Source organism: Camelus ferus, chromosome 3, assembly GCF_009834535.1.
Source record: "Camelus ferus isolate YT-003-E chromosome 3, BCGSAC_Cfer_1.0, whole genome shotgun sequence".
Classification (NCBI taxonomy): domain Eukaryota; kingdom Metazoa; phylum Chordata; class Mammalia; order Artiodactyla; family Camelidae; genus Camelus; species Camelus ferus.
In genome coordinates, this window is record NC_045698.1 from 2,902,918 (window position 1) to 2,912,257 (window position 9,340).

General features: G+C 47.5%; 1 pseudogene; it reads right to left on the bottom strand.

Moving 5' to 3' along the window:
* Window positions 1-8,241: 8,241 nt before the first annotated feature.
* On the bottom strand, window positions 8,242-8,739 carry LOC102517546 (annotated as a pseudogene).
* Window positions 8,740-9,340: the final 601 nt, after the last annotated feature.

The following is a 9,340-nucleotide window of genomic DNA, read 5'->3' on the forward strand; positions in this document are numbered from 1 at the left end:
CACCTCGCAGGCTGTGGAGTCCAGGTGGTTCCAGTGAAAAATAGTGTCACATTTATTATTAATGATGAACAGGAGGGTTTGGATTCAGCAGAGGGAGAAAATATGTAAATTAGGATAAACAGGATCGTGATTTGTGATCTTACAACAGTTGCTGCTGGTTTTTTGTCTTTGAATTTATCTTTTCCTGTCCTTGTTCAATGCTTAGTTTCTGTGAATAGAAGAAAAGGTTCAGGAGCTTATGCAAATAGGGAAAGGACAGGGCAGAGATCAGCTTCTCCAAGTTCATCACAACCCACTAAGTCAGGAGAGCACCTGCGAGGTCCTCTGGGCAGCCCTGCACTGGCACCCGACTCCCTGCACACACTTGGAGTTGTCTTCGCCTTCTTCTCCTTAAACCCTGGAATCCCTGGGTGTTCATGGTTTGTTCAGGAGACTAAACAAGAATGGGAATATATGTGGGAAATATTTTGACTTTTCTTTAGAGCTAAAACATCAGAGTGGTGTGTCCGAGAAGACAGTGGAACGGATTGTGGAACTGCGTTGAAATATACAGACTGGTCCTCTCCCAGGAGATCAAGGAGAACAGAGAACCAAGAAGGGGTGTGACTAAAATGACACGGGCACGTTTGACCCGGAAGCAGCAGCAGAAAAATGAAGTGGTCAAGAGAGTCTTTCTGAAAAACTGGATTGGGCAGGGTTAGCTGGTAGAACCCACAGTAGATGTGATCTTGAAATTCCCTTTTGCGTACCTTCTCTGCTGCTCATGGGGATCAAAGGTACAGTAAGGCTGGGACCTAGAGCTCAGTGCCGATTATTACTGATGTTAAATGTGGATGAGTAACAAGAGGGTTAAATGTGCTGACGACACAAGACAATTGGGTTAGTGAAGACCAGCGAGGACGGCAGAGCATCCCAGATGCACTGAACAGAGCTCAGTAACTGGGCAACACGATGGCAGATGAAAACCACCCTAGACAAGAGAAGCTTACCGCGAAGAATAAATTAAATGCCTCCTCTACGCTGAAGGGCTCTGAGTTAGTTGTAGCCTCTTGAGAATAAGATCTAAAAATCATCACAGCTCAGTGGAAACATCTGCTCTGTGAGGAGCACCAGTCAGAAAGAATGATCACGACGTCAGGCTGTATGAGGACGGAAATTAAAAAGGCATGCACGATTTACAGTCATGAGAGCGAAGGCCTCCTTCCCCAAGCTTTTGTAAAAACCAAGGAAAGAAAACATTAAAAGGGGGAGAAAAACTCGATGTGACGGGGGTCCACTGGCTGTGCATCTATTCAGACGGCCAAGTAGAGAGAAGAGGAGTAAACAAAAGAGTGTCCTGTTTCACCTCCGATACATGGGCAGTAGAAAGCGTCGTCTGCAGGAGGGCTGCTCTAGCCTGAGTCACCCGCATTTGGGAAATGCCTGCGGAAGACCGAATAGGTCATGAAATCCCAAGGAAAAGAGATTTCGGACAAAAGGCGGTGAGGACTGGGAGGATTTGGTCTCTGCAGATGGCGAGCAGCTTAAGTTGGAACCAAGTGTCCGGAAGGAGTTTCAGGCGTTTTCTGACAACACGGCTGGTCTGAGCCTCATGCTAACAGCCACAGACAACTTCATCTCATCTTCACGTTCCCCTGCAAGCCAAACTGCCCCAGCGGTGTCTTTACACTTTCTCTTCTTGGTACAATCCACTCCTTGGCCTCTCCCGGCTCCAGGTTTAGATTTAACTAACAAGAAACATTGACAAGTTAGTTTCCTGGCATCATTGATTTCTGTATTTATCAAGAAGGCGTCTAGGATTTTATATCTGCAAAGCCAGCTCTTCTGATTCTTCCTTTACGGCAGCACTTCAGTTTTTATTCAGGAGTATAAACTCTCCAGGGAGAATTTGTCTGCTTTATGAGGGACTAACGAAGGACTTACTATCACCAAAGAATTTCAGTCCAGAAGTTACTATCAATAAACCGTCTCCTTTGGAACAAATTTGAATGTGCTTTAAAAGGTGCCTTGTAGGCGGAGCACAGAGCTCAAGTTGTAGGGAGGCTCAAGCCCTAGTACCGCCTCTAAAAATAAAGAAATAAACCTTATCACCTCCCCCCGTAAAAAAAAAGAACACATAAATAAATTATTCTTCAAAAAAATTAAACAAAAACAAACAAACAAACAAAAAAAAAATAAAAGGTGATTTGGTTACTGCTCTTTCCTGAAATGAAACTTTGCTGAATGCCGTGCTGTGTCTCCATTTAGGACAAGCAGACTCAGCCAAAGCAGTGCTTACAAAAGGATGCTCCCCCCGCCCCCAGGCAGCCTGGGCAGGACCTTCCTGGGTGACCTGCCGCTGAGCTAAGTTCAGGAACTGCTGGTCCAGATGGTCCACCTTCCAGCCTTGAATTCTGGTTAAAACTGCCCCCAGACTCCTTTCTTCGGGCTCCTGTCTGATGATGAGGACCAGCAGCTGACAGTGTGTCACTTCCTACTGCGGTAGATGGCCCTGTGGCCCCCACTTGTGCAGGTTTCGAGCCCAGCCCTGGAGAGCCTGTGAGGGTTTCATTTGCTGCGTTGTCGTGGAACGGAGGGCCCAAGTCTGCCCAAGAATTCCATGAGGAGGATGAGCGACACACGGAGCAGAGCCACCCCTGCCAGGCCTGGCTGAGATGAGCAGCTCCGCTCTGGGTACACACTCATAAGTGAACCTGGCCGAGACCCGCCTCCACTGGCCAGTGTCCAGACGGATCACCTGTGTCTGAGCCCAGGTGAGGCCAGAAGAACTGCCCCCAAGACCAACATGGTCCCTGACCCTCTGTGCTCATGGGCTTGTAAGAAATTACTAATAGCTATTTTTGTATATATCATTGAACTTGGAGGAGGTTTGTTACACAGCAAGAGCTAACTAGTATATTTCTGTATCTATTGCCTCTCTCTCTCTCTCCTTCTAGAAGGTAAAATTTTGTCTGTTTTATTTATGCTTCCCCACCCCCAAGGACCTAGAGATGTGCCTAGCCCTTAGTAGGGACTCAGAAATTACTCATGATTGACAGCATCAATCGCCCAGTCAACTAGATTGGGCCATCATGTAACTCTGAACTTGCATTTCATTGCTTCGGCTGCTTGGTGCAGACATCAGAAGGCATTTTTAGTCAAAGCCAGATATTCTGGGAAAGCTGGTACAGCCCCCACCACTCCCCCAGTCAAGGGGTGGTAGAGCTTCCCCCTGTGGCTAATCTCTGTTTGGCTTCCCCTGTCTGGCCTCTCAGTTCCTCCATCACCTGGTAACAAAAACCCTGCTTTAATCTCCCTCTGTTTGAAATACCTGGAATGGCTTCATTTTCTTGTGGGACCTTGACTAACAGAAATCAGTTACCCTTCTTCATCTGAACCCATGGAAACTGAGTCTCACAAAATGAAAGGTCTCATGCACGATTTCGTGTCTGGTGAGCGGGAGAGTCGGTCTGTCTCTGGGACGCGTGCTGTTTCTGCCGGGGCTGACTAGCTGAGGGCTGTAAACCCTCCTGATGAGCTGGGTTTTGCTGCGTTAGTTTCACATATTCCTTTGCTACGTAACTGCCAAGAAGTGGCCACCCTCTGACTCCAATAACAATTTTCATCCTTGTTTCTTGGGGACCACCAGTGACAGTTCTTCTAAACTAGTGTTGGATGGGTCAGTGGGCTGTCTTTGACCGGCAAGTGGTAAGCCGCACTCAGGAGGGCTGTAATTAATACCAAAGACTCATGCTGCACCTGGTTGAGCAGGACAAGACCTAGGAAGACAACGATTTGAAAGAAAAGTCTCTGGGAAGCACTTGGAGCACACAAGACCTAATCAGAGTCATCGTGAACAATGCGTGCTGCCAGCTGCCACTAATATTAATAATAGAAATATTTCCCACTGTGCCGAAGTCTATAATCATGCTATCAATATTTTGAGAATCATAAATTGAGGTTTTATCTTTAAAAAAAAAATCCTCATACCTTGACCCTTACAACCCTTTGGAATATTTATGGTTTTGTCAGAACAAGAGTGCCAGCGCCGAACACCTCCGCGTTTCACCTCTGGGCTCCTGGACCGTGTCGGAGTGAAAGCAATCAATATTGGTTAATAAGCCAGATCACTGTTATTAGCATTCTTTACAACCTTGGTGTGCTTCATTTTATGTACAGATTGCCTATGGAAACTTGGGCTTATATCGTGTCTAGACAATGCCTTACATAGTCATTCAAATTAATAATGTGGTAGAATTATCTTATGCTTAATGCAGCTGGCTCTATATTGACTCTGGAAATTAAATTTACTCCACAGTGGTATTGACTGCTGGGTCTCTGGCTTATTTAATGGATCTGAATGAAGACAGGGCTACATCTCGTGCCTTCAAGCAAAATGTTGATAACTCATCATTTTCCTAAATAGTGAGAAAGTGCTTTCTCTAGGAACGTCTCATCCCTCCATAGACTAAATCAGCGGAGGCAGTGTTTGCAGTCGGTTCAACTCACCTCCACAGGAGAAAGCAAGAAGGGAGCCATCCCGGGCCGTCTGTAAAACAAGGGGCTGCTGGTTCATGACGTGTGTAGCTCAGGAACCTCAGTGTATTTCAAAGGAGTGGGTTAGTCCCAAGGAGTAAAGCTGTGTCCTGTGGATGTGATTCGAACATAATGAAAACGCTCATAAATGCGTATGTCCTAAGCCGGGCCTGGGAGGTGGGGCCCCACATTGCGGCCTGTGTGTCTCAGGCCCGGGGAGTGCTGGCTGTGCTCTCTGCCCTCGGCCGTCTCTCTGATTTGAGAAAGTTACCTCTTGAGGAAAAATAATACAGACGACCTTAAGGAGAGACTTTGATGTAGACGCGTTTGATTTAATGAAACGAACCTGCCAACAAGCACCTACTCGTGCATTTTCTCAGCCTCTCCTCCAGTGATCGTCACCTTAAGAAATGCACACAGGAAAGAGGTGTGACTTGTCTGATTCCAAGAGGTTTGTGTTGTGAAGTTAATGTTAAGATTGCTCTTCCTAGATTATGTCTAATAACATAGTCCAGGGTCGTTTTAGGACAAGAGCCCCACAGGAGCTGGTTCGTGTGTGAGGGTCAGAGGTCTGTGTGACCTCCACTCCCCTCACTCTCCCTAACCCCAGCCACCTAAACTTCTATTGGGACCTGACAATCTTTGGCTAAAGTCTCTCTTCTGTGAAGTTGCAAATAACCCTAAAAGGAGTGCTGTCAAGCACTCGCTCTTCAGGGTGGACATTTACCAGATGACTTCCAACGGGCTGTGGAGTTGCAGCTGGCCCCTGTGGGAGCCGGCATGGAAGAGCTGAGTTTGGAACAGTCACTGGGCTGTGAGGAATCAGTGCTGCCCAGGGAGGGCGGAGTGGGTGCAGCCTGGCTGTGACCATGGTGGCAGGAGGCTGGAGCGTTGAGCTTCTTCTCTGTCCAGCTTCACGTGGATGGTCCAGTGACCGTGTCAGCTCCAGGAGACAGTGCACTTTGCAGGCAGGTAAGTGAGGGGACCTATTTCCCGAGAAAAGTGAGCAGGGAGACAAGGAGAAAGCCTGAAATGGGATTGAGAATGACAGGGCTCCGTCCGCATGCTCCAGTCAGGGCACAGAAGGAGTCCACACTCATGTTTGGACCGTGCGTCCTCAGTCAGCCCCACCCCTCCCTCCATCAGGGCGCCGGATGTCCTAACGGAGGAGAGACTGCACAGCATGGGGTAAATTGGCTAGGGGAGCCACGGGCCTGTACACTGTGAGATCACAACATCCTGGAAATTGAGAAGTTTGTTTTCTGTGACCTCATTTGATTCTTTGGACATGTTAGGCAAGTGGCAGGTAAAGATGACCTGGTTCTCCTTCAAAAGTGGTGTCCATGTGCATGAGTTTCCATCACAAGGCACCACAGGAGGGAGGCTTAAAACAACAGAGATGAGTTCTCTCTCTGTCCTGGAGGCTAGAGTCTGAGAACCAGGTTTCCACAAGGCTGCACTCCCTTTGAGGGCCCTTCATTGCCTTTTCCAGCTTCTGATGACTGAGGGAATCCTTGGCGACCCCAGGCTTGCTGCTGTATAACTGTAGTCTCACCTTGCTTCTGAGTGTCTGGGCCTAAAGTCCCCTCTTCTTATAGGACCCCTGTCATTGGACTAGGGTCCCTCTAATCCAGTAGGACCTCATCTTAACTTGATGACAGCTGCAAAGTTTCCAAATAAGGCCACATCCACAGGTTCCAGGGAGAAGATTTCAATGTATTTTTCTGCGGGAAACAATTCAACCTGCCCCATGGTACTTTCTGATGCCCGGAGACTGCAGACAAGACCTTTCGGCTTTTCTAAAATAAGCAATTGAGGTTATACTTTGTCCTCTCAGGACTGCTTTAGCTGCATCTCACAAATTTCCATAGGTTGTATTTTTATAATCATTCTCTTGAGATTCACTGTTGAGCCATGGGCCATTTGGAGGTATGTTGCTCAATTTCAAAGTGCAGGTTCCTGGGAAGGAGGCCATAGAAGTAACATTTTACGTATCAGGCAAGTCAGTAGCCGCATCCAGGTCTCCCTAGAGACTGACAGCACCTGTGCGAACCAGCACCGCCAGCCAACAGTGACTCTTCCTCATCAAAGAGAAGGCAGGGGGGTTAGAAGCGAGGACACCTTCCTGCTGAGCTGGGCGGAAAACGGAAGGATCTGAGCTTTCAAGTTGCCGTCTGGCCATAAATGTTCAGAAACAACTTCCTAAGGTGGCTTCTTTGTATAATATTTTCATAACCTGTGGTCACGTTATTCTGGTCAGTCACCATGCCTACAAAACAGACTCTTTGAAGCAAAATAATTAGAGTGCCCACCCCTCACCCTCTCAGTCTCCTATGCCTGACAGGTGTTCTGTGCTCTTTTGCCAATGTGAACCCTTCATGCAGTCAGGAAAGCCTCTCTATTGTTCCTGAGGCAGGTGAGTCAGGTAACTCCAGCAAGTTAAGAAATGCAATAGTAACAGAACTCCACTGACAAAATCCAGTCAGTCTCCCGAACATTAAGATAAGAAAACACTCAGGACAAGAATGTTTTATTTTGACACAAGTGGGGAAGCTTGCAGGGCCAAATCAAGCAACGATCCGAGCATTGCCAATTTTTTTTTATTCCTACCAATGAAACAAATGGAGCACTTTTGTAATATAAAATCTCCCATTGTTCCACCACAGTCTTCCTTCTGATGAGCTTTAACCAACCATCCAAAGTAGATCATTTCCTCTCACATAGTTTTTTTTTTTTATGTTGTTTTTATCAACGGACCTTCCAGAAATAAAGTCCCTTACATGTCGTAACAGTGCTCTTAATAGAGAATTAAGAATACCACGGGGAACTTTGTCTTAGAAGAATTGTTGCTCCTTCTCTCAGCATGCATTTAACACTGATATACTTGGAGCTTGGCACCCTGTGCTGTGCAAGAATTTCAGAGGCCCGTGACCCTGTCCTCAGGGGACCTACACAGATGGAGGACATCAGAGGAAGAGGCGCTGCAGGGCAGGCGAGGTGGAGTCTTAGATGCTGCCTGAGAGATATGCCTGTGCTCTGAAGGCTCAGAAGAGGAGGAAGGTGCTTCTAACACCAGCACTAAGGAAACCATTGGGAAGAGATGCTGCTAGAAGCAGACTTTGGCAGCGTTCTCAGTCTGTGAACAGAGCAGTGCGTGGACACTGGGGCCAAGAGAGCATCACTCAGTTAATCAGGAGCTCCACCTTCAAAAACCACAGCAGCTTTCCTGCATAACTCTGGGGGCTGGGGGCGCTGGGGCAGATCTTATGGCTTTGAGAACGTCCCGGGGACCGTGTTGGGATGGTCAGCGGGTGGAAGGATGGAAGGGCTGGACCTTTTGTCAAGACATCACTGCTGTTTTTTATTACCTCTCTTTTTTGTTTTTGAGTTTTGATGTTGTTTTCATTTCATGCTTATTTTTTTGGTCTGTTTTTCAAGAAGAAAAGAAAGAAAAGAGTAGACATAAAAGAGAGAAGCAGACATTCGATGATTCTTTAGAACATGAGATACTCATGGTGGGCAGATGGAAACATCGCACCTACAAGGAGACTGTGAACTTCAGCCCTGTCACCTGAAAGGACTCACTGCTCCGGGGTTTTGTTTTGTTTTGTTTTTTAAGTCACAGACTATCTTTCTATAATTAGATTAGGAGAGAAAAATGAAGAGCCCACTGTAGCAGGAATAAGCGGGTCTTCTGGGGTCTGGCACCTGAGGAGATGACATCAGTCACTGTGTTTCTCCACCATTTTTCCACGGAGAGCAGACAGCAGAGACTTGGAACACGTGTGCCTGATGCCAGGTTGCTGTTCTGGCCCATAAGCCCAGGGCCTACAGGGCTGGTGTTGCCCCAGAAGTGGGCTGTGCCCCCAGACAATTGCGGAGCTGCTCTGTTCCCACAAACCTTTCTCCCAGTCTTCACCACAAGGAGGGCACTTCCATGTGCTCTCAGCCAGGGTCTCTTGTCCAGGGTTCCTGGCTGGTTGACGACCTCCTGCTCAAAAGCACTTTTGTCATCGCGGCTTGAGATACGATGATCGATTGCAGCCCAAGGAACTGGGGGGCGAACGTTGAAGGGACAGGTGTCCAGTTTGTGGCATCAGGACGATTCTTCTTGCACGTGATAAGACACTAAGGAAAACTCCAGGCCCTGGTCTGGCGGGTTTTATCGCAGGGGCGCTGTGGTCGCTCTTCAGGGCCCAGGGAGTTGATGTAAGTTTCTTCCATGTTGCAATTTTTTTTTTTTTGCCAGCCCTTGTGAGATTCTGTAGCAAAACTAAACCTTCTCCAGCACCACACACGGAACGTTTAGGCGGGGGTGCACGAGAGCGGATACACGTCTCGGCGCACGCACGGCTGTAAAGCGGGAACAAGCCCGGCCGGGAGGCTGCAGTCCCAGGCTCAGGTCCACACGCCCAGGGGAGCTGGTGTGCGGCAGCAGGACTGAAGGGTTGCTCTACTCATACTTAATATAAAACGAAGGGGTCGCAATTCATTGTTGCAGGATTTCTTCCTAAAAAATAGGAATTTTGTACCTTTTGTTTTTCTGTACGATGGTCTCTCCTTCACAGCATTTCTTAATGGGTCACAGCATAAATCTAAATCTACTTTCTCATGCTGTGTGACGGGAGGTTACCTGGTCCCAGTGGCAGGAGTTACAGTCCTGGAATCCTCGCTGTTCAAGAGTCCCAGGTTATCAGTTCGCCTAGAACGCACTTCCGCAGAGTAAATGCTCACTAAATGACCCTCAGCTAACTTTACTTCTGTATAAAAGGGTACTTGGTCTGTGGTTGATCTATTCACAAGCAGACTTAAAAAAAAAAAAAAA